Source organism: Anopheles darlingi, chromosome 3, assembly GCF_943734745.1.
Source record: "Anopheles darlingi chromosome 3, idAnoDarlMG_H_01, whole genome shotgun sequence".
In the NCBI taxonomy this organism is placed as follows: domain Eukaryota; kingdom Metazoa; phylum Arthropoda; class Insecta; order Diptera; family Culicidae; genus Anopheles; species Anopheles darlingi.
The window spans coordinates 7,334,527-7,360,830 of NC_064875.1; the positions used below are offsets into that span (position 1 = coordinate 7,334,527).

The 26,304-nt window shown below is 51.4% G+C and overlaps 1 protein-coding gene across 6 annotated transcripts in view; it reads right to left on the reverse strand.

Annotated features, from left to right (window-relative positions):
- LOC125953939 (pneumococcal serine-rich repeat protein) overlaps positions 1 to 26,304 on the reverse strand; it is a 298,585-nt gene that overhangs the window by 112,611 nt on the left and 159,670 nt on the right. Inside the window, exon 1 of one of the 6 annotated variants that reach the window (XM_049683814.1) lies at positions 15,862 to 16,218. The exons of the other annotated variants lie outside the window; for them this stretch is intronic. The gene's annotated coding sequence lies outside the window, so the exon portion shown is untranslated. Of the gene's footprint in view, positions 1 to 15,861; positions 16,219 to 26,304 lie in introns of those variants that run through there. 6 annotated transcript variants of the gene reach the window in all.

The following is a 26,304-nucleotide window of genomic DNA, read 5'->3' on the forward strand; positions in this document are numbered from 1 at the left end:
ATTATGCAAACGATGATCGCATGCGTCGAAAGAGAGAGAGAGAGGCCTAAAAGGCATTAAATTGTTTGCGACAGCAACGAAAGATTAACGCAAACACTATTTATTCGTTTTGAATATTCCAACACGCTGCACGCAAAAAATGATAAAAAAAAATGGTAAAAAAATGGCCGTCCTGGCCACCGCGGTCCGGGGGGTTAATTTAGAGATAAACATAGAAGTCAATTAAATGATAATTTTTCCATGACCGCAACACCATTTGGCGGAACCTCGGAATCGATTGATTAATGAGCTTCAGTGAGGCATCAACGCAGATAGCAAAGAGCAAGCGTTCGCGTTAATTATCCTGTTAGCCCGTGCCACTGTATGTTATATAGTGATGCAATCATCATCATCGGCATCGTCATCGTCATGATCTGGAGCTTGAAAAAGAGGAACTCTCGTGGATAATTTTGATTCCTTTTTTTCCGCGCCAGGATTTTCACTGTAATACGATGAGAGGTATTGGTTTACATTACGATAGTGGAGACGTCAAAAGGATAAAAAAGGAAGCAAAAAAAACGGTGAAAAACACACTCCCACCAATCCCGGACGTGGCCACTTACAGGCGGGGGAGAATGCCACTCTGAAGCACTGGAGCAGCCCCAGCAGCAGCATATCCTTGGTTGGCGTGCCGCATTCACGAATATTCGCGGAATCACCGCGTCGGCCAAGGGCCGGCCGGTCGGTCTCGGAGTGGGTTTCGGTTGGAAAATTAAATTATCCTCCAAAAGAAAAGGGAAACCAACCATTCGGTCGGTCAGCGGACCTGTCAGAACGCGTCCTCTGTCTCGTCGTCGTCGTCGTCGTTGTGACGCCCAAAAGACCGCAACCGCAACAGAAGCAACGGCAACAGCGGCAGCGACGGCAGCAGTCAGTCAGCCCAAAGTAGGTCCGGGGTTTTTCCGAGGAAAAAGCGAGATAAAAATTTAATTACCTTCCGGATATTGCGCCACAAAGAGAGAGAGAATGCGCAGCAGAGAAAGAGAGAGGAAAAGAGCACTACTTCGGGTATGCCAGAAGGCTTTAATGGTCTTATACTCGTGGTGGTGAGGACGGAACATTTACGCCAGGTCCGTCCCGCGTCACTCCTGCGGTTCTAAACTCCCAGAGGCACCACTACTCATGGTACCTCACCTCTCCTCCTTTTCTTCGTTCGGCCCCTTTAAATGTAGCGAGCATAGCGAGTGCCATTCGGCAACATTAAAGTCCCCGGACTCCTTGGAACGCTACCTTGATGGTCTGCGTCTGGTGAAAGCAGCAGCCGGCACCGGTATATAGAAATGTGCCGAAATTATGTCACAGAAACAGAAGGAGGAGCGTCTCGCTGACGTAATCGGAACATCCGCCGTTGGTTGACGAGAATTTTAAATGGAGAGGAGAACAACTTATTGTGTCTTCACCATTGTGATCCGTTTTGAAAAGCATTTTCACTACAAGCTTCTCTCTCTCTCTCTCTCTCTCTCTCTCTCTCTCTCTCTGTCTTTCCTTTTTTGTCATCGAACTCCATCTCGTGACGAATCGCGATCTCTTGTTACCTTTTCAATTCAATTCCAAAACCGTCACCGATCGGACCGGACAGCGGACCGGTAGTATCGTGGTTTCTGGGTTTCGCGGTCGCCTCCAGGTTCCAGGTTCACAGTCCGAGAATGTGTCACGTTCTGGCGCCCGCACGTTAAGCGCGAAAGCAGCAACCGAACCGAACGGTAGTAATGAGGGTGAAAGTTTGGGAAAGGCTTCATTAAAGTGAAACTTATCCTGGCAGCCAAAAACCCGACGTTGTTGGCCACTAAAAACCCGGCGCTCCTGGCTTCCGCTGCTGCTTCTGTTGCTGCTGCTAGTAATCTATCTCTGGGGACTCACTATCCCCGGCCCCGAGTCCGGGTGTCGAGAAGCGAAGCTCGTGTCGAGTGAAAGTGCCGATGTACCATCATCATATGCAGCACCATAAACAGCAGAGAGGAAGGTAGCGAGGAAGGGACTACGAGACTGACAGACAGACACCGGGCACTACCGGGCCCCCGAGGAGCGTACAGAAGCGGTCCGGAACTCCCCGATGGCGGTTCGGTGAGTGTGATGTTTTGATAAAATTAAAATATCCACCAAAAAGTTTAACCTTCCTGCGGTTGTCGAGCGTGTTAGGCGAGCACCACACACACGCGCACACGCCTCTTATACAGGGCGTCGTCCTTGAAGCACGTCTCTCGGTTCGAGAGAGAGAGAGATGGTAACGGTTACGCCATTTGTGTCGAGCAGCAGCAGCGGCAAGCGGGAAAGTTTTCCCATTTTCCCGGATGCCTGCCCCTGCCGGTCTCGGAAAATGCACAGCAAGCGAGAGATAGGGTTTAGGGCACCGGATAAAGCAGCATCCTGGCGGCTGTGGTGGTGGTGGTGGTGGGTTGATTATGTGATGGGAAATTAACGTCTTAATCGCGGTGTGGTTTTTCCGAGTGAATGATCCCGTTGTTGTTCCGCATAGCGCGGCGTTGCGTTGCGTCGTCGCGTTTTTCTCGCTTTTCCCCCCTCACACACACACATTTTCTCCCTAGGGGACTCAATGGAACGTGTGCGTGTGCCAGCCAGCCAGTCAGTCAGTCCCGTTCGTTCCGTAATATTTGTCGCATGCATGAACGCTTCGGTGCAAAAGTGGGAAAAACATTAGCACAACCACTCCCACGGAAAAGGGGTTAATGGTGGGGAGGGGGAGAAGGGAACATTACTTCATTACGCGTCGCACCTTCCCGCCCTTCCCCCACCCTTTTTTTGCAACAGTTCATTTGTGTGTTTCAGGACCTTGCCACAGGATAGAGGTTTTCCTTCCTTTTTGCCTCTCTTTTAGGCTGCTGCTGCTGCCTCGAGCACCTCTAATTCAATCCATTCTAGTGGCAAACCATTTGCCAGGCACCAACACACACACTAACACACACACACCGACCTGGAAGCCACGGGACGATTATATCCTTCAATTTTCTCATCGCAAAGCATCAGCGCGCGCGGCAATGAAGAAGGAAATTCATCTTCCGGAGCACTTCGACACCCTCAACAGGGATTGCCCCTGGTACCACAGGCACTTCTCTTATCTCCTCTTGCTGTTATCATCTTGCTCGAAAATGGTGGCGCAGGCACGAGTTTGCATTCCAAAACGCGCTCTTTTCGCGGGAAAACGAATTCGCAACCAACGACGACGACGACGACGACGACGTGCGCGCCAACATTTGAAAGGCACCGCGCCCCGTGTGATGAATGGTTCACCATTTTCACACACGCACACACACACACACACACACACACTACATGCACTCCCCCGGGTTCGCAGTATAGCGAAAGGATACGATAATTGAAAGGATAACGGTGAAAGTGTGCCGAGGGGAAAGCTCATAAACAACCGCGTTACAAATGCGTGCGCGTTCGTTCGTTGGTGTGGAGCATCATGTTCTATGCGATGCTTCACCCGTTTTGATGGCAGCAACAAGAAGCGAGAAGCGAGCCCCGAGAAGTGACAGGCAGAGAATTGTTACAGAAACCGTCACAACAGCGCTAGCGTGACGACGAACAAGGAATTAATTAGACGCTCGTCAAATGCGTGTGTGTGTGTGTGTGTCGAAGTCGATGAAAGACGTCACTCTCTCTCTCTCTCTCTAGAGGCAATCTCTAATTTGCATCGAATTGTATTGGGGGGAAGGATATCTTGCGAGATGAATGCAAGACGCTCCCAATACGCATTTAATTAGAACGCTAAAAGTGCTGCCGCTGCTGTTACCTCATTTAACGACGCACCGCGCATCAACATCACGTTCTATCTTGCTCGACGCTGACGACACTGGCTGACGGGGCAGGGGAAAAAGGGGAAGCAGGAGCTGGAGAAAATCGCGAAAAATAGGTCGCAACCGTGTGATGCAATATGCGCCGCATCTGCTAGTGTCCGTGTGTCCAACGAACGAACGATGAACAGAACCGCAGCAGGCAGAACGCCTTTCATTACTGACATCTGGCAGGCGGACGCAACGTCGTCGTCGTCGTCGTTGGCCGGGAAAATTGCCAGCGCCATCGCCATCGCCACGCGCTTTTCGGCATCATTATTTCCACCCGAAAAACACAACCGGCAATAAAACGCGTCGACATCCTCGGTGTACGGCTGTGTGTGCGTGTGTGTAATGCTGCTGCTGCTCGGTTAAATAAACAAAGGGTCCCGCCGCCGCCGCCGCGCGTCAATTTTCCGGCCACGGCCACGAACACGAGAAGAAAAACCGGAGGAAACCCCGAGATAAACATCGAACATGCGGGGTGCGTCGTTCCGCGCAAGTTCCTTTCGACATAGCGGGCTGTATCGTTGAGGTAGGATAGCGACACTGTATGTGTGCGTGTGTGTGTGTGTGTGCGTGGTGTTTTGTGCGTCGCCCAAGCGATCCCCGGAACTCGAGCTACGCGTGGAATATAAAACCGGAAAACCGGAGGCGCTCGCGGCAAGACAATTCCCTGGAGGACATCGCGTCGCGCGCGCGTCTTCATCCTCGGGCGAGTTCCTTCTTTGGCTTTCTCTCTCTCTTTTTACTCTCTCCCTATCTTGCTCTCGGTGAGTGGGATTTGCTATAAAACGGCGGCACTCACGCGCCGGAACTCGTCGTGAAAAACGAAACACGAACCGCACCAGCAGCAGCGGCATCAACCCTGAGGGACCGGATGATGCTGCCGAAAGTGACCTTCGCTCGCTGCTTCGGCTTCTTCGCGGAACTCACAGAAGAAACGCCGACCAACAAAAGAGAGCAAAGGAAAAAAAAACAGACGTTGAAAAACGAAGACGAAAAAATGGACGGGACGAAGCGTTTCGAGCGTTTCAAGGCTATCGGCGAGACAGCCCCAGGACCAGTGCTGCTGCTGCTGCTGCTGCTGCTGCTGCTGCTGCTATTGCTGTTGTGATCCTTGCTGACCACCACCCGGCACTGGCCCGGGTGGGAGGTCGCTCGCATCATCGGCCGCACCGCATCATCAGCGAGCAGCAACATGGAATATGTTGCCTGCCAATGTTTGCATTGCGAGTTAATACGATTTTTGTGTGGTCGAGTGGGGGAGGGGGGCCTTGACTCCCCCTTCCCCCGGGGGGTCTGGACACTCCATGAGGGTGGAGGTGAGGGTGCCAACCGAAGACAAATCGAATTGCGAGAGAGGATTCGAGAAAGAGGATTGTTGATTCTTAAGCGAAAATCCTGCTCTTCCTTCAAGCACACACACACACACAGACACACGGACATACCAACCAAGAGACACAATTGAAGCGTACGCGCGGCCGGAGCGGTCGGAGAAAAATCGGACCGACCGACCGACCGACCGATGATTATGTCCAGCGAAGCGCAACGAAGCATTTCATATCAGAAATCGACGTGATCGGATTGTCCACGTTCTACTTCCACGTCGGTGTGGTGGTGGTGGCCTCGGGCCCGTCTCGCACCCTGCGGCATGATGCGTACCCCTTCGCTCTCTCTCTGTCTGTTTCCCCTTCCCCACGGCACTCCTTGTCCTTGAGCGATTGGATTTCGACCGTTCGACTCGACGTCTCTTCTTTTTCTCTGTCTCTCTTTCTGTCTCTCTGCGATGGGGTGGAAAACAGCATCCCAAACAAAAAAAAAAGGGGTGGAAAAGAAGGAAAATTGCTTTCCTGATAAGCATCAGTGTGCCCGGATGCGCTGTGTCCGGACGCCATGGCATCGTTCGACCACGACGTCACACAGAGGAAGGGACGCTGGACATGATGATAAGACTGATGAGGGCGAGCGCCTAGACGCAGCTAGCGAGAGGGTGCCAGAGGTGATCGCCCTCTCAAACACACACACACACACACTCACACACGTGTGGGCAATACGGGAAGGGACACAACAAAAAAAAGGGGTCAAAATATGTTTTTATTGTTATGGATTGTTGTAGCTCCGGTCACCGGATCGGATCGGATCGGATCGGTCTCAGGGAGAGAGAGAGTCCGAGAACATGTGTTCGTCGGCTGCTGCAGCTGTCCCACAGAAAGGGAGAGGGAGGGGGTGATTGGCAGGCCGTGGCCGAAAATTGGCGTTATGCTTATGTGTGTGCTACTGTTATTATTGCACGACGACCACGACGACGACGACGACGAATACCTCATGCCGTTCGCTCCCTCGTTTACAGTTCGATTATGCTCCCCGTGGGGGAGGTGTCCGCTGGAGTGGGTGGAAAACTCCCGAATGGCCGGCAGTAAACGGAGTAATGCGCGGACCAACGGGACAAACCCATAAACGGAACACGTTCGGACGAGTGACCGGCACCTAAATCGGCGTCGAATCGATTGGAACTGAATGGTCCCGACACAAACGTACACACACACACACTCACACGGACACCGAAGCGAAAATCAAAAATGCAAACGGCCCAGGGGATTAAGGGGCCGCCGCACGCTCCGGAAGCTCATTGGATTGGTTTCCGATTTCTCGATTGGAAGGTCTCGACGACGATGGCGACGACCAGCCATCCAGCAGCAACAACGCGACAAATCCCAATCCCAAATCCCGTTCTGATTATCATACATTGTGGGACGCAGGAGCCCGCAGGACACTCTTCCTCTCTCTCTGTTAACACCTTTTATGTTTTTATGTCCCGGGGTCTGGTCAAAAAAACAAAACAGCATTATGATACTCACACGTTGATGGAACGCGATTAAGATACCAGATACAATCGGCGCCCTCCCAGGATAACACACAGATCGAGATGAGATTAATGCTTACCTAAAGAGAGAGAAAGAGAGGAAGAAAGAGAGGTGCGTGGTGAGCATAAACAAATAATATCGAAATCGAATATAGAAATCGCGTTCCGCGCTCCCAAAATGGGCAATCGAGTGGAGGCTTTTCCTCGGATTGTTTGGATTACAAATCGATTTCTCGCAGCAAGAGAGATAGACAAAGATAGAGACAGAGAGAGAGAGAGAGAGAGAGAGAGAGAGAGAGAGAGAGAGAGAGAGAGAGAGAGAGAGCATGCTGATCGTTTCGGTCGGTAAATCCTTTAATGCTTTGTTGTTGCTGAGAATCTAGGGCGAAAAAAAGGCTCCTAAAATCAACCCTTGTTGGTTCACACATACACGCAACGATGCGAAGAAGCAAACAGAACCTTCTCTTGCTTGCGCTTCGCGATGTTCTTCGCGAGGTCAAAGGTAAAAGCGAGCTCAAGAGATGCAGCAGCAGCAGCAGCACCACCACCGGAGGCATCATCATCAGATGCCCCCCTCTCTCAGAACGAACGAAAACCGGTTCATAAGGATCTGCCTCAAACAAACACACACACACACACGCGCGGAGGGGCGCGCTTAGATGATCCGGATGGTGGCGATGATGGTGGTTTCTGTTTGGTGTTGGACTTGTTTTGATGAGAATCCTGCTGGTACACTGGCAGCACATGCACACGCGGGCATGCCGGTCCTGCCGGTCCTGCCGTTATCCTGCTGCTGCTGCTTCTGGCGCTCGAATTCTGCGTTTTTCAACACAAAACAAAGCAGACCAGAGCAGAAGAGGGGCAGCGAAGAGATAGAGAGAAGAGCGGGGGGAGAGAGAGAGCAAAAAAAAATGGGGATGCAGAGAGGACGCACCGTTCTTCACAGTTCGTTTAGCGCATAACGGGGTTCACCGTTGCGTCTTCCGCTCCCTTTTCCTTTTCCCGGTGGCTCAAAGTGTCACAGACTAAGGGGCACACACACACACACAGGCAGGCAGGCGCCCTCCATCCTCTTATGCCCTTTGGTCCCGTGCCCGTCTTGTCAGTAGCAGCAGCAGCAGCAGCAGATGTGTGCTGATCGCGTTCGAGTTCGAGTTCAAAGCACACACACACACACACACACACAGCGTGTCCGCTGGCGTCGACATACCCTGGCAAAGGAGCAGCAGCACAACACAAACAGAAAAACTGTCGCCCAGACTCCACACCGAAGGTCTGACGACGCATACCTGGCGTGCCTTTGGTGCCCGCGAATCCAGATCCTTTCTGGATCTCTCCGGATCCGTATAGATCTGTACCAGGACCGTACGATGATGATGATGCTGATGAGGATGTGCGCCTCGACTCCAGGAGCAGTCTTGAGTGCGAATGTAAACAAGACAGTGGCCGCTTCCTCGTCGTTGCGCCCCCCAAAAAGTTTCTGCTTCTCTATATCTGTGGCTGTGTGTGTGTGTGTGTGTGTTTTTTACGTGCTACTGTCCCGTATTTGCCTTGCATTCCAGAGCTCCAGAGTGGAGACAGTGGAGCATCGAAAACTTCCAAAACTTTCAAACAGACACCATGAGACACGGCGAGACAGGGTGAGCATTTTACATTGGTCTCTTAAAGATGCTCACGATGCCCGGATTGAATGTTAAAGCTGATAACCAGCACACCGTAAGGACGCCCAAGACAGACCTCAAATACCTGCAACACCTGAGGTACACAGGTACACAGTCAATCAGCGAATGTCAACACAGGACAGAAGGAGAAGAAGGTTTTTGTAGCATATTCTTCTTCGACCATCGACATCTCCTTTCGTCACCTTTTAGCTCACAACGTAACACATTCCATGAAGCTCTTCATCCTCTCCATCGATCGCAAATTCGGGGGTGCATTAGAGGATGAGACAGTTCAGCTGGAAAACAGCTGCTGATGCTGCTGTGGGGTGCTCGCGAGTTCTCCTTACATACAGTGTTGCACAAAAACGGGGACAACATCGTCAGCAGCAGCAACAGCAGTCCTCTCGAGAGGCGTATGCGCTGTAACATATTTAAATGTTCCCCGACCCCCGAGGAATGCTTCTGTTTCTTTTGTCTTTGTCCAGTAGCACACAGCAGCCATTCATCCTCTGCCAGCTCCATTCGCCGCTTGACGCAATTTTTCGCGATTTGTGTTTTATTTTCCTCCTCTTAATCGCTTTGTTTCCGCTCAGCGCCAGACTGGGTCTGCTGTTGTTGTGGCATTTGATTTTGGTTTTTCATTTATCTCGTCCCCTTGGCCGCGCACCCAGGATGTCCTCAGCGATCCTTCAGACACACACACACACACACGCACACGAGAAAAGGAATAAAGTTTGCCTCTTGGCGCGACGACCACAACTACCAACTGGAAGAAAGGATGCTGATGAGAAGGGCGCTGCTACTTGGCGCTCGAGTACCACCTCATCGTCCTCGACGCCTTCAATGTCGGAACCAGTCGTCATATTCTTCGACTGGACGGTGCGCGAAGAGCGATTAAATCGTGGAGCTCCTCCTCTTCTGATGCTGCTGCTGTTGGCAAGCAAACAAGTGAAACAGAGACTTGCCCGGGACTTGCCACCATGACCATGACTACTGCCCGGTCTGCTGTCTGGCGGCGTCGCTGTCAGTGTAACAATAACCTCGTTTCGGGTTGCCCGAGACAGACGGACAGAGAGAGAGGGAGAGAAACTTTAAACAGTTTCCCGGAAAAATCCCATCCCGGAACGGTGTTCCGCTGCATCGCTCCGGTCAGCGGCTAGCGATCCGGGCGCCGGGCACCACACGCTGTGTGAAGGGAGTGAGTTTTCGGAGTGGAAAAGTTCGAATAGACCCCGTGGTTCACTCTAAAGGGAGACCTCTGTTTCATTGTGAACGAGTTTTCCAATCAAACGGTGCTGCTGCCGGTGCTGCTGCCGGTGCTGGTGCTGTTGTAATGCGGCCTTGGCGGCTGGTACCAGGCACAGGACACCCTTGGCGAGTGCATGCCAGCCAGCCAGCGGGCCAGCGCGCAATCGATTGTTTCACGCTCCAAGGGAAAGGCAATCAAAAGTATGCATTCATCGGCTCGTCACTCCGTGCTCCGTGCCGTTGACGATGCGATTGACGTACATTACTGCTATTAAACTACCCGCTCTATGGGTATATGTGTGGGAGAAAAGAGGAATCGTTTACGAGATTTGATTAACTCGATAGCCACCCCCTACACGTTGCATGAATATGATGGATTCCGTCGTGTGCTGTTGTGTTAATGGAACCCAAGCGCAGTGGACGAGATGTATTGCTACATTCGCACACACACTCACACATCGTTGCACCGTTGAAATTGAACCGTAAATCATGTCGTTCCAAATGCATTTTCCCTCCAGGTTCCAGGTTATTGCCACGACGATGATGCTGCTGCTGCTGGCGGGCGGCGGCCCTCCGGTGGTCCCAATTACACCGCAGAAGGTGGAACCGATTTTTCTTCCCTTCAACCCCTCGTGCACCTCTTTTTCTCTCCCTCCCCCTTGGGAGCATAAGAAATAACACCCGTGATGGCGTGCATGACAAATTGTGCCGACCGGCACTCGTGACATTCATGAACCGCAACCCCGCGAGCAACACCAGCACCAGCACCAGCATAGTGTAGCAACTCCGTGCTCCTTCTTTCCACACACACGCTCTTAGTCCCCTCCTAAGGTAGCCTCGGGGATGATTTTTGAATATGAGCAAAGTGCTGCAACCCAACGACGACTCCCTTACTCCCAAACGGGGAAAAGAAGGACATCGTGTGCATCGTCCTCTAGCTCTTCATCGATTCATTTTTGCTGCGAAAAGGAAGACCGAAGATGCGTCTCAATTTGGATCTGTTTGCAAGCACAGCAGCAGGTATCATCATCATCATGTCGAGCATACAAAAAAGAGAAATGTTTCGCCTCACGAATCTTTAATGATCCGCGTGTATCAATCTCCCGTAACGGGGAGGGGTCCCAAAATTGAATAGAGACACGCGTGCCACGTGCCACATCACACGCTTACTGGTGGCGCTAAGCGATATGCTGTTGCTGTGGTAATTTGTCTCCTTTCTTTTCTTTTTCTTTTCCTTTCAAACCCCGAAAAAAACGGACCAAAAAGAACATCCTACTTTTTTCTGTTGTTGATGCTGCTGCTGGTGTTGCTCAACACCCTTTCCCTTCGTTTTGTGGCACCCTTGGCGCACTTTCTTAAATAACACCATCAACCGAGGTGAGGTCTCCGCGGTGCGCGCACCAACAACCAACCGCGGGACACTTCGGTAGGGATGTTCGTGTGTGTGTGTGTGTGTGCGTTTGTTGATTCATTCAATTGAAATGTAAAGGTGTAATGGGCGCACGAGAGCAAGAGATCCTCCTTTACGCCCGGTTGTCGTCTTCGGCATAATGAAAAACATAAATGATGCAATTCGGTTGTCCCGAAAAGAGATAGGGTCGCCGGCCCTGCCCTTTTTTGGTTACCCCTACTGCGGATCAAAGGTTAACACCTTTGCTGCCTTCCCAAATAAAGGTGAGCAAAAGGCAGCCAGTATAACGCCAGCTTCGGGTTGGTTGGTTGGTTGGTTCGGGGTTGGCATAATGTATTTTGAGAACCAAAAAAAAAAAAAAAAGGTAATAGGAAACAACGAGAGGGGAACAAACGAGATGAAGGAGCGGCGCGAGTGCGCGTCTTTTGTTGCGGTTGCAAAAGTTGATTTGGATAAACCTCAAAACAAACATAAATGGATAAGTGAGAAGGGTTTGCCCTTTTTTTTTTATTTTCTCTCGGCGGGGCGTGGAAATGGGACCCCATGCCATGCCCGCTAGAAAACGATATTATCGGCACGTGGATTACGCGCGCGCACAGCTCACCACCCATCTATACCACCTACCTTCCTTCCTCAGACAAGACGATTTGATTGGTTTGAGAGCAAAAGACCGATCTGACCCGGTGGGATGCAAGGCTGGCTTCCAAGCATTTTCTTTCCTTCCTTTTTTTCTTTTTTTTCCCCCGAGAGGCCCCAAAATGAAAAAAAAAGGATCGTTCGATGATTTTCTCTAATGCGATTGCATTGGATTACCCACCCCTGCCGGGCCGGGGATTCCTCGGACACTCCGGACGGACCGGGTGGTGGTGCCTGGAGTGAGTCGATGCCGAATTTTCCGACGCGACGCACGCTGGAAAGCATGTTTTCGTGTTAAACGAAGTAGAAACAAGCACCCGAACCAACCAACCAACCAACCAACCTCTCGAAGGCTTTCTCTCTCTATCTCTCTCTAACTGGTTCGGACGTAAAAGGTTTTCCCGATTTTCCTACCACCCCAACCCGACCCCGGGGCACCAACCCCCATCCGGTGGCCGGTGTGATGGAGTGCGTTACCGTGTGCATGTGAGGGGCGCGTTTGAGTGGCTTCATGTAATTCGAACCGAAAAACCACCCCCCCCCCCCTCGCGCACCACCACAACCCCGGGATGAGGAAGGCAAAACGCGCAAAATGCTCGGCAGGAAACTATTGGCCCCCTAACGGAGGGATGTGTTACGGCCAACGATAATGATGATGAAAATTTCCGTATATTTGTCATCGTGCGTACCAACCCCGGGCTGGGAAAGCGGTGGAAAGCGGACTTTCCTCCGGTCGAGAAGCTCGCTTCCATTGTTCTAAACCGGGAAGGGAAGCAGGTGGAAGGGGTGGTGGTGGAAAAAGGTAAATTATGTAAAGCCACAAAACAATGTCAGAAGAACCGACTGTACGACTCTCCTGAGAGGCTGGATGGTTGGCGATGGAAGACCAACACCACACCTCAGACTCGTCTCGTCTCGCTCGTCAGGCAGCGTCCGCATCGTCCTATCGCCATCGCCCCTTTAAAATAGCCGAGCACCCCCGGACGGACGGACGGACGGACGGAAAGGTAACACAATCCTTTTGCTCCGAACTGACAACAACAACAACGACGACGACGACGACGATGATTTGGAATGAGATGCGGATGCCGGGATATGTGATGATGCTATCCTTGCGCCACATTTATTATTCAAAAGGGAAGCAGTTCTCTCTCTCTCTCTCTCTGGACGACCATGACGAAACCATCGGAAGAAGGTTCCGATTTCAATGACGTTGGCAGTTGGCCAGTGAGCCCTGACAGTCTGTGTGCATGTGGGGTATAGGCTTTTACGTGCCCACATGTACTAGACCAGAAGTCCTTGGTCCAGGAGTCCACGGCCGGCACGTCTAGTAGAACATCTGTTTGCCGATGTGCTTTTGAGGCCTTTCAAATGAACATCCCCCGGTCCTGTATAGACGTGCAGGTCCGAGTCTTCGAGTCTTCCAGGCGCCACTGACTGACCTCTGGGAGAAGCTCATCAGCCCTTTAGTTCTGGCACGCTTCCCGGAATCTCTTGGATAAGTTCGGGCCTTTTTTTTTTGTTTCGAACCCGAAAGCACGGTTACGTGGACGATGTCCAAATTATTGGAAAGAAACGAAAGAAACGATAGAAGCAGCCACCGTCCACCGTCGGCATGAATATGCATTTGCAAGCTGTTGCAAGCATCCGGACAGGGTCCGGCGAGTCCCGGACATCCTCTGTCATGACCCAGACTGGACGTCGAGAATTTGAGTTTGAAACTCGAAATTAACTAGTTTAGCAAATTGCCAAACAAACTCCAGACATTGATTGTTAGTAAAGACCGCCGGACGTGCCCTCGTTCCCTCCCTGCCAGTGCCACAAATAGTCGTAACCCTTACGTGCACCTTAATCCGATATTGGCCACGTGAGCAGCAGGCAGGCAGCTGTCAGGCCTCCAATGAAGAGAGAGAGAGTGGTTCGAGTTACTGGATTGTAATTAAATAAGAGCCCAGCAAGCCCAAGTCCAACATGACTTGTGCTAGTGGAAGCACAGTCTTCCGGGCTGAGGGCTACTCTTCCAATAATGGCCGCCGCCAGCAGGCTGCGAGAGCTTCTAATTTAATTAGAAGCTCCCGAGGAACACACCGAGGAGCTGGAACACAAACATACGTCACACGCACGTCGGTGGAACGTCGGTTTGTGTTCAGGTTCGCGCCTAACTAGTTCCTAGGGGGTTATTAGATAGTGGAGATGAGATGAGATCAGATGAGTAGCACACTACGATAAAAAGGCATCTTGCTCGATGGCACAAAACACTTTGACAGCCATCAGACAACCATCGTCATCGTCGTCATTGCCACTACTCCACCGTGGAGTATAGCGCGCATAATCACCACCACCACCACCAGCGTGTACTTCAACAATTCAACCAGAGAGAGAGAGTGAGAGTGTCCAGAATAATGCGCGTTACGAAGTGCCCGGAGGATGTCACAGGAGGATAGTGCTGTAGTCCACACATTCTCCCGCCCCAAACAAAAAGGTGATGGTGAAGATTGATGACTGTCCTCATGGGTGGGTGGTGGTCACGGTCACAGCATATGACGACACATCGGGACATAGGGGGGTTCGCTCTCTCCACGGCACATTGCTGCTGCAGCATCATCCGGATGACCTACAGGACCATGGGGCCTGCTGATGACCACGACGACGACGACGACGTAGAATGACGATGATCTCGCCATCATACACACACACACGCAATACCTAGGACCATTTGGACTTTTTGACTTTCCGACGAATGTTGTGTCGTGTCGGGTTTGGGTACGTCCAGGTCCTGGTCCAGGTCCTGGTCCAGGTCCAATGCAGTGTGCGCTCTTGGTGTGCCAAGGAGGGTGGTTTTCACCACCATCGGTCGGTGTTTTAATGATTATTCATCATTTATTTATAATTAGCAGCGATTGAATTTAGTGACCGAACGGGGAGAGCTTTGATAAAATGCTCGAATGAGTGAATTTTGATTGAAATTTATGTGTCTACTGGGGCGCATCTAGACCAGAGACCAGAGTGTCGAGCATCCACCAGCAGCACTATCATATCAGGAAAACCCCGGAAAACCCTTTTGGATGACCCGACGACGACTGACAGGCCTTCCTCAGGCTGGAACGGTCAACCAACCAACCAACCAACGGGAACAACAACAGAGCTCGTGGGTTCCTTTTTGGGCGGTTTTCCTCCCTCATCATCCCTATCCGGCTACCTCGGGGGTTGGAGACGCACACACACAAACACACACATAGACAGACAGAGCGAAAGCGAGGCCCCCGCTTCCTGAACGCCTAATGATAATGAATGTCGACCCGGGCGAAGATGAATGGCTACACATAACAACCGGTGAGGGAAGGGGGAGTGGGGAGGGGAGGGGGCGGTTCAAGCATCGCGTAAATCGGTTCCAGAAGGCCAGAACTGGCCACTGCATGGTTGGTAAGGATGGGCCCCTTTCTACCCCTTTTCAAGCGTTCAACTCCATGGTCATGGGTTGGGTCTCATCATAAGCAACCGAAAGGAGGGGCCCGAAACCCGTGTGCTGGACCGAGATTTTGCACCACGACCTCTGCACCAGCACCGAAGGCACCAGAGGTCAGTGAAGTGACCGAGAGTGTGCGTGAATGACTGTGTGTTTGTGTGTGAAAGGGCGAACAAAGCAGCGCAACATTTTATTGATGGCCTTGGATTAGCGCTAGCGGTCGTCGACGACGCTAGAGGATGCCAAAGATCTCAATCCCGCGACCAAACCCGGGGAAAGTCCTTCTGGTTGAACAAGGACCCACACAGACACACACAGACACACACTGCGCGTGGTCGTGGATGCTGCTGCGCTGCTACTCATCACTGAGGTTAGAGTCGGCAGAGCACCGGGAATGGTGGTTTCAGCGTAGATACATCAATTAGTCCGTAATGAAATGGTTTTCAGTGGCGAGCAGCGCGAGAGACCTTGTACCGGAAACGTGCACACACACACACACTTCACGAGAGCGGTGGAAGCGCGCGCGGAAGCGGAACGTGAAGATTGACAAATCGTTTCCCGGGGATCGAATCAATATCAACGCGAAATGAGTTTCGAATGAGACGCTCGTTAATTATGCAACAACGACCGCAGCAACACTAGCACACGTACATACACGCGACACGGACACACACACACGCACGCAGACTAAGGAGGCTGCGGCCATCTTGAGGTGTTCGGGTTCGGCTTCGATTTACCTTCAGATGGGAGCTGTCTGGAGTATCCAGAGCGCTGCAGAAGCTGTTCCAGCTACCAGGATACCGAGCAGCAACGACTGATGGCAAGACTGATGAGGAGGAGAGCTTGGTCGCTTTGGCTTCCGGTTATCCGGTTGGACACTTGGACACTTTGGGGTTGACGTTGCGCGTACACGAAACAATGTTGAAGCAAATGTAGGCTGCTGCAGTTCGCGGACGCGGTTCTGAGGGTTGTTGCACCGTGTTTTGGAGGAACTACCGTTCAGTGTCACGACAACAGACAGTGTCACGACTAGCGCACAGACGGGCTACGAGTGGTGCCCTCAAGTGTAGCCAATAGCCAGCGAACCGACCGACCGAGCCGGACGAAAACTCCAAGGTGGCGCCGCCGGGTACTGGTGTGTGGTGGCCGGGCGTATATGTGCGTAAGTAGCGACACATTTGGCTCCAGTCCCAGAAACGGACCGAGGAGCCACCACACGTGTACTTTTCTCGCTCTCTCTCTCTCTCGGCGTGTGAGTGAAAGAGATAGAGAGATAGAGAGAGAGGCCTTACATAAGAAGCACATAAAAGTGCAGCAACGACGGTCCTGGCGTACTGGAATATCAGTGGCCAGTAGAACCAGGGGCTTCAGTACCCAGAAGAACCGGGCCGAGGGATGGGAGCATTATCCAAGGCAGCTAGTGCTGTGCAATTGGATACCGGTAAGCGCATGAGACGAGGGCGACGAGGACGACGACGGTAAGGGGTCAAGAAGCATACTAACGTCTTTACGGTTTCGTTGCAGTTCTAGCACAGGAGGAATACAGGTCCACAGGACTTCCTATACCTTTTGATGTGGAATATCCGAAACAAGGAAGCACTAGAACTGTTATGTGATTTACGCTTCCGCCGAGAATGTTGACGATCCCCCCTGCATACAACCTGATTGGCTACTTTGTATGCAAACTAGCGCAAGCGTCACGGTGTGTGTCTTTTGGTGTCATGTAAAAGATTACGTAGCTGACGCTTTTAAAAGAAATACATAGAACATAGAGCTAGGGCCATAGGCAAACGGAAATAAAGGTCACCTGAGGTCCTGCTCCTTCCCTCTCTTTTGTAACAAAATATTGTTTAGCTCCAAACGAATTACCAACAAACAAATATTGGATCTACATAATTGCAGAACCGAAAAAGTATTATGTTGATTTATGCCGGCGAAAGGTGCAGCTGTTCCTGCTCCAGGTATGTTCCATTCCAGGCCAACTACTGCGGACGAAACTTCGTTTCTCACTAACGGCTGATTGTTTGGCGATTGCAGCAGCTCGCATAAAATACGCGAAATGATTACTTAAGCAAAGCTCATCCTCTCAGCAAACTATTGCCCGGGCGGAGAAGTTTGATGGAGATCAAATTAGTCCCCGTGACCCCGCGCTCGCGCCAGGTAAACGAAGTAAACGAAGTGGTGGCGCATTCAGCGTTCCACAGAGAGAGCACCAGAGAGACAGAGAGAGAGAGAGATTTCCATTTCCGAAAACGAGCTCCATTAGGGGTCGTGATCGCGCTACGCCGTGTCCCCTTTTTATCAGATCAACAACACTCGGCCAGCCTCCCATCCGGGGGTTTTCACCAACAGGAAGTGGTCACCACGGTGTCTTCGCTTAGCGAATCATATTTCAGAACGAAAAAAAGCCATTCGCTCGCTACCCGAAAAAACCGTCGAGCGGAGCGCGAGAGTAAACGTAAATCGGCTTATAAATCAGAGAATTTTTCCACCATAAATTGCGCATTTCCCTGCCATTACCCTCGCTGCCTCGGTAGTCCACTCAGTACACACACATACACACACACACAGAGCGAGAAAATGCGCTGACAGTCGCACTTGGAGTCACACCGGGTGGATGCCGGACATCCATGGAGTGGAGCGCGGTTTGGAAGGAATATTTGAAATATTAACTATCCTCGCCACGTGCCTCGCCGGCTCCTTGTGCTCGTCGTCGTCGTCGTCGTCTCTTGTTGTAGTCATCTTGGTTTGGAAAGGGGATATTACCATCAGCACCACCACCACCACCAACAACAAGGTGGGCGATTTTTATCGAGTCACGATTTTAATAAGCAACTGCTTCCTGTTGACGTCGGTGGCGGTGGCGAAGCGCGGACACAATCATTGCGCTCCTCTCGATATGGTGCGCGTGGGCCCCAGGACACGCACACAAAAAGGACACTCTCACAAGGTGCCCCCTGGTCCGGGAGTCTGGGTACTGTAATCTCTTATTTCTCCGCCAGGAGACACCCCGATAAGGCGCACCTGCGCGTGTTACCCAATCATGTCGGTGGCAATAAGTTACTTCAGAGGTTTGTCCTCGGGAAAAACGGGAAAATCATAATAATCCATCGGGGGTTGGGGGTGTAAGAGTGGAATTAATTTACGCTAATGTGCTACAGGACGGACCATCGCTGGAGCGCTGTTGTAGCGGTAGGGAAAAATTGGAAAATGTTCAAATGGCGACTCAAAGTGAGTTTCAAAGGTTGCTGATGGCAGATTTCCTGAAAAGCTTGATTGGCAATCCCCTAGACGTGGCTAGGCCGTGAGCATTAGTTGATAGTCACTCCTTCGATTCTATACTTAGCCCAAAGATTGAGATGAATCTGTTTGATGATGTTTCGCTCTTCGACCTAAAATTAACTTCCCACAGAAGAATCCTTGAAATGCATACCTGGAATTGAAAAGAAGAAAAGAAACCAACGTTAGTATGACTGCATCAAACAACACACATTCTTCACAAGTTTAAGTCAACACTAACGGCACAATTGGCCCCGATTCAAAAAAGGATCCCAAAGATGACGTATTATCGGATTGGATTTATGAGGAGGAGAATGCGCATTAGAATGATTTTCCACGTCATCGACCAAGTCCTGTCCTGTCAGCCAAGCCAACAAGGCGCTTAAGGTCGCTCCACCGACTAATGCTCCACCCGAGACTGATAAGCAATAAGATACAAATAAACAAGATTTACATCCCACATCCGGTATACTTGTGGGTACGCGCGCGAGCGAGAGAGAGAGAGAGAGAATAGCCTTTTTATGCAAATCCTGTCCATCCTGTATCAGCTGGGCTTCCCACAACTAGGCCGACCAGACCGTCCGGATGTCGCACACGCTGGCACACGTCGGCGACTTGGGAAGAAAAGAAAAACCGGGAAAACGGGGGGTCCTTGGATCCTCCCAGCCTCTTTCTCACACCGCAGCTCGTGTGGGTGTGTGTGTGACGTTAATAGGCTTTGCGTGAATAATAGATCGAATGTAAGCGCAAATCTACTCACTTCCCCCCATGGCCTGCCAACTCCTTAGTGTGTGTGTGAGTGTGTTGTGTGGCATGTGTCGGAATACCGTCAGTCTACTCGTGCGTGCTGACGTGTGCGTGCGTGTGTGTGTGCCGGAAGGTGTGATCGGAATACACTTGATGCGAAAGATGCTTAGAATGAAGCCATGAGCATGAGCCTGACTGTGTGTGTGTGAGAGAGAGAGAGACCCACGTGTAGACATAGGCCGGCTGGTTGCTAGAGAACTCGAGGAAAAACCCCGTTAAAGATGATTTAAGAGACTGCCGTCTTTCAGCTGCTTAAGAAGGTCCCGTGACTGGTCTGATATGAAGCAGCAACAGCAACAGCAACAGCAACAGCAACAACAGTTTGTGAGAGCGTTCTGTCTGCATCGTTCTGTGGTGTTGACTTTTTGAAAAGTGGCAACACATTAGCACGCCCGGCAGTCCTTTTGCAGGAAGGAAGTTAAGTCCTTTGGCACGTGGCAGCGCCTCCCACTTCTCTCCGCGTGGTGGAAAATTAAAAGCGGAAAATGCTTTTCACTCCCCAACAAACACACACACACACAGACAGATCCGAGCTGCTCTAAATACACGAGCGCCACACACGCTTGAGGTGGAGTGTCGGAGAGATAAATGTAATTAACATATAACGTCTTTTCAAAAACCCGGTTTTCCCGGAAAAGCAGAAGGTATGACGCCACCCGCCCTTCTCCCCTCTCTAGCTGCAGACGAGACGAGAACTTTTCTGACGGACTGGCTTCCCGTTCCCGACACCGACCGACAGGCCACCACATCCGGCCGGTATGCGGAAAAGGAAAGTTTTGCCCAAAATAATTCTCCTTTCGACCACAGGACAGGATAGGACAGTACGACAGGACTGGACCACATGGAATCCATTACGGAAGGAAGATAAAGATGGGGTTTGTGTTTCGAGCAACATCCATTTCACTGGCCGTAGGTTAATCCACAGGGCAGCTTCCCTGTGGAGGAGTTCACCAGTCCCCTGGATCTTCACCTGGTTGACACACACACACACACACATACACAGAGACATGTCGGATTGCAAGGATGATGGTGCGCGATGCGACGATATGCTGCACACGGCGTACGTCGTATTATTAGAAACAAATCTCCAACCACCGGCATCCGACCGAACCGACACCGAACGAGGCACGGAGATGGGGAGGTAACAGGGCTTAAAATTAAACATTCGCCTCCCACACACACTTACACACACACATAGCAACCAGCGCACAACGTGACAGGTCCACTGGGCTGGTCGTTTTGCGAGGCGATGCAACTGACGATGGCGCGTGGTGTTTGCTGTCGTTGTTGCTGCTGCTGCTGCTGCTGCTTGTAATGTTGTATCTTCTGGTAGCAAATATGCAGCACCCCCCACCCTCGAAAGGGGTTGTGGATGAACAGAGCGTAGCGTCTGGTAGCGTCTTGGCTTGGGAATCGAACCGGCCTGGAGCAGTAAGGAGCAACGGCCCAGGAGAGGGAACATCTATTTTCGAGCATCTTCTCGTGCGGATCGTTTTGTGCAATCGAAGCCGAGCCGGATGACATGTGCCAGCGCCCGTAGCAGAGGGCAATGTAAACTGTAATTAAATTTACTTTCGAGTCACACACACACACAGACACGCATACGCTTTCACTTCTTACCGGTTTACGGTTCGAGGCGGTGCTGCCACAATTAAAACCGCCAACAGAAGCCGGTTTTCGGTTGGATTAATGGTGCAAAGACGCCCGTGGTGGGGCCCGTGGCCGAGCCATTCGGTCTCCAATTGTGTGTCGGTATCATTCGGGAACAATCTTCCCAGGTTTGAGGGGTCTCACATTCCATTGCCCCCTGGGGGGAGTCAGGCCAGGCTTTACATAAAGTGGTAAGCATGGTGACGGGACTTCGGGGGCCATAGTCGAGCCATTTTGCAGTATTAATGACTCAGATAAGACTTAAAACCGGTTCAGAGCAGGAGCCACGAAAACATGCTCGCTAGAATAGGTGGACAAAGGACCAGCACGTACGCCGGAAAGGAAATGCCTTTTTCTGGTTCTGTTGGAACGCGACGAAACAAAAATAAAAATGGCGAAATAGTAAAATCAAAATACGTGAAAATTGTACACCGGAACTGGAACGAACGGACAATACCAAAAACGCCAAAAAAACGCTTCTCTAACGTGAACACGACTCGTTGTATCGTTGGAAAACCCAAAAAGCATCAGCACGCGGTTGAAAAAGCAGCACTCCGGTTGGAGGAGCACTTTTCCTCCCCCAAAAACCATGCGTCTCCATCTTTAATGAAGCTAATACACCTCGCCACCCTTCCCACCATTTTCCCACCCCGGAATGTGTTAGTGTGAAAATGCTGCTTCATAGCTTTTTGTTTGTTGCCCCTTCGGAAAATGAAATTATCTTACTCACCCACCACGCCACCACATGGGGTGCGCGGAGGGTTTGGTTTTGTTGTTGCTGCTGTTGCTGTTGGGAGGTTGAAAAGATTTTTAAATTTTCTCTCACTTTTCTCACCTACACGCCAGTCGAGGTGGTGGTGGTGGTAGCAGTACAGCACACCATCGCCTTCATCTCCGGGGGTAAGGAAAAGTGTTGAAGCGGAAAATTCACCCCCTCTCCCACCCTTTACCCCTCCTGGGTTTACCGCAGGGAAGGATGGTCGAAATACTACAAACAACCCAACGGAACCCCGCGCCGGGACAGTAAAGTACCGGTAGTGGTGGAGGAGGAGGAGGTTCGAACTTCCTCGGCCAAGGGTTTTCCCCTTCGGAAAAAAAACGGAGCAAAACGTAACGGAAAAAAGCGAAGAAATAGTCGCTCCCTTTTGGCGCTTAAATCATAGCTTTCGTGGGGGGGGAGGAGGAGGGTGAGGGTAGAGGTCCTCTTTTGCGAGGGATGTTCCACTCCGGAACATCCGGAATCCGTGTGGCCAGCCAGTCACTTCCCCTCCCGCCCTCCTCGGCCACCTCAGATGCGGTGAAGTGGAATTATGATCCAACACACAATGGTACGAGTGCGAGGGTGTGTGTGTTCGCATACAAGGAAGAAAGGTCAGCAGAAAGGTGTCGAGGGGGTGGTGTGGAGGTATGGAAAGTGGTAAACATAAACTTTTCTCTCTGTTGCACCCCTTCTCTTCCTCTCACTCATTCTCTCTCGAGAGAGAGTCTAGGGAAACGTTCGTTTATTTCAATAAATTACTATTTATGAGACCCAAGTCCTCGCGCCGAATTCCGGTGCCGCTGCTGCTGCTGCTGCTGTTGCTACATCCCCCTCTGCCACGTCACCACGGGGTCCATCACACACGGGGGGAAAATAAAGTCGGTCCGTCGTAGGTCCTCCGAGGATCCCGAGGCCCTAGCTCTAGTTGCATTTCCTTTCCCAAAACGGCTCCATCGTAGCGGCTGTAGCTTCTCGATTTTAGAGCAGCAGCAGCAGCAGCAACCAAGTGAGGTTTGGGCGTCCAACGTGCCTTTGGTGGGAAGGAAGGATCAAAAGGCGAACCCTCCAACCTGCGCTGCGGCCTTGTAGTGTTGGAATTAAATAAAATATTTAGCTACCTTTCTCCCTCTCTCACACACCCAAAAAAACATACCAAAACCCCAGGTGTTCTCGGGGAGCTCCGTGGAAAAAGCGGAGAATTTTTCAAATCGTTTACTTTATTAAAGACAAACGGAGCGATGAGAGGGTGGGAGGAGGCGAGGTGGTTGTGTTCGATCCTCTTCCCTGCTTTCAAGGCCACACCAACCCCCCCTCAACGACGATGGCGACGATGACGACGACGACGACGACGAGCGAAACCAGGAAAAGCAATTTGTTGCTGTTTCCACGCTTCATTGCAGTGTTTCGATTGCAGTGCAAAACGGGCAAAATGGCAATCCACCGTAGACAAACACTCGTTAACAGCGGTGCTAATACCTCACCCCGAACACACACACACACACAGGCAAGCACGCGCGCGCGTAGCTATTTTTAAACCGTTTGCCAATTGCCTCTTGCATCACCAAGAAAGAGAAAAAGAAGATGCACGCCAGATGCTTTCCACCGAACGGCCAGCATTCGGGTTCGGGCTAAAAATAATCCCCTTTACCCCCTTCTTTTGCTCCGTACTTCCCCGGTCCTACGCTCTCTCGCAGTTCGCTCACAAATCGAGAATTGATGCGCTTAAAAGACCGAAGGTGGTTTGGAGTTCGCGAAAGGAATGTCGGTTTGTAGCGGTTGTGTGTGTGAAAAGGCGTACGACTGTGGCTACCGTGGATCGTGCCATGTATGCGGCGGCTTATGTGTGGCATGTGCCCTCCGCCCTCCGCCCTCCTCACCCCGAGCAGTCTGATGTCAATTATTTGCGTGTCACTGTCACCATTGAACTCGCGAGCAAAGTCAATGCAATACCGAATGCCGTTGACCTTATGACACACACACACACAGAGACAGAGAATCGGAATTTTCCGCATCGCAGCTAGAAATGTGAAAGGTGTTTAACCGGAATTTAGCAAACAACAACAACAGTATCCGATCTGAAGTGTTTTTTTTTGCCGCGAGCGGTAACATCGAAGCCACTGTGTGTGTGTGTGTGTGCACGGTGGTGTGCCACTTGGTTACACTTGGTGACGTAATTTGCACGAACACCGATGGTGCAACGGGCAACCAGCAAACGGAAGGATGCGAAAAGTAATCCGCGTTCGGTACAAGTTTAATCTTCCAAGTACCTTCTTCCCTTCCTTTCTACCCTATGATGAGGGGGGATGGAAAGGGGATGCAATGGACACGGGGATGAAACCATTTGAACCGATGGATCGGAAGGAACAGATCGGCCAAGGCGCTCGTTGCATTTCCATTCCGATGGAACCAGAGTTCCAATCCAGAAGAGAGTTTCCATTGCTGCACATTTCGTTCAAAGTTTTTCCACTACCCATTCTCCATTTTCGCTTTTTTTTCTTCAGATGTTCCCCTTCCCTTCCCTTCCCTTCCTCCTTGCCCCCTGCTGCTGCGTCTCTTTATTATCAATCCGGAGCATCGTTCGTTCTATTGAAATTGAGATCGCTTTTGGGTGGTAGCAGAGGGTATTCGTGGGGGGAGGTGTATGACCTGGTGGGGCTGCATAATTTATTTCCTCTCGCTCCTGCCGGTGGTTCGAGGTTTTTCCGGGATTTTCTCACCCATTGGCCCCGGGAACGGGGGAGAAGGGAGCCTTATGACTTTATGAGTTTTTATTACAACTTTCAAATTGATACTCCAGCTCCGCGCTCGCATCCTGGGCGCCGATGACCGGTGTCCGAGGTCTTGGCGCTGGTAAGGACGCGAATCTGCGAAACGATCGATTTGCGTGGAGTTCAGGGAGGGAAACATAAAATAGCGCGCGCCGGAAAGCGGTCCCATTATTGTTGCACCATGTGGCCGTTCCTCGGCTCCTCGGTTCGTTCAAACCCGGGAGAGGAATTATTAAAAAGTTGTCTTACAACGAGGACATTTTACGTCCACTTGCGTCTATAAAAGGAATCGCTTGAAGGGCTTGTGCTGTGGATTGATACTTTGAACGATTTCATGAGCAATTTAGGGTTCACAAAATCTTATTTTATTAAACAACCAAACGAGCGATTTTACTATTCAATGCACACAAAGCCTGAGATTGCGTAGCACCTTTAAGACCGCGTCTTGCGATGTCACAAGACAATCCGCAAAGCTCTAGGTCAAGACAATAGTGACAATAACTAATGCAACTCATTCCGTTAATTGTGTACTTCGCAGCCACAAGGGCCAAGGGCCTGGCACCCCTGCAGCGTCGCTAATCTGTCGTCGCGATCACTAGCCCGAAGGGAGAGAGAGAGCCGGTAGGTCACAGGATTAGCGATTTGTTTCCGACCGAACTATCGCGGTCGTGGCGACGGTGATGACCGCGTGCGATCCGTCACAGCGTCCGCATCACATCACGCCTTCGCCACTTGAACGCAACAAATGAGTGAGACCAAAACCGTCGGTGTCAGGAGGACATTCGCGGCACCGGAGGGTGCGAGAAATATGCAAATTGCCCTGAGGTGGCTGAGGTGACACGGCGCCACAGCACCAGCAGCAGCCATTACAAGGACCTTTTACAGAGTCCTGGGATCCTCTTTCCTAAGCTTTGAATAATGGTGATAAATTCGCCACCGCGCATCATCATCATCATCATCATCAGCACGAGGACCGGTGAGGCCGCCGACGACCATCATCAAGGACAACGCGAGCGAGCGATCATCATCAGCATCATCGCGAAGTGGATGGAAAACAGGAAAAAGCGACAACTTTGTGCGACTTTTCACCCCCGGGAACCACCCCCGAGAGAGCCCCGGAGCCCGGAGCGTTATCTGTCCGAAGGCAGAGGTTTCGCTTGTCCCCCCTGGAGGGCTGAGGGCACGTAATGGGTTGTAATTTGCTGCTGCGAGACCACCACCACCACACCGCTGCCCACCGGAGTGACAGGACAGACAGAAGAAGAAGGAGCTGGTCGAGTGGAAAACGAATATTTTGTAGCTTTCTGACTGGCTAGCTGGCTGTCTGGGACGCAGCGCTACTACTACTCACGCTGACACCCTGCGCTTAACACGCTGCTGCTTTCTGATCCGCCCGCTAGCACACACTGACAGCACACCGCATCGCAGCGCGAATGTGGTCGTGGAAAGTGGAAACCCTCGGAACGGATCTTACCGGAAACAGGCTGCCAGCCAGGATGTGGTGGTGCTGGTGCTGGTGGCTACTACTGAGAAGTACATTTTCCGAGAACTTTACACCGGCGGCGGCAATGGCGGTGGTACTTAAATTTCCATCAACGCGAGATTAACTGTCACGACCGGTGAAATGGACGCGGTGTGGCGTACGTGTGTGTGTGTGTGTGTGCGAGTGTGTGTGTGCGAGAAGTATAAGAAAGCGCGAGGTGGTCGTAGCGGTGGTGGTGGCGGTACAAACCATGAAATATATATCCGGGCGTCCGGAGGAGCGTTACCGAAAATTTATTTTCCTTGGCAAGCCGAATGGCTCCTTGCAGTAGCACCACCACCAGGAGTCCCAGGATCAGCGAGACATTCGTTTCCGTTTCGTGGGAAAACGTCAGCCCCGTTCCAGCACCTCGCTCTCTCTCTTTCTCGGTGGA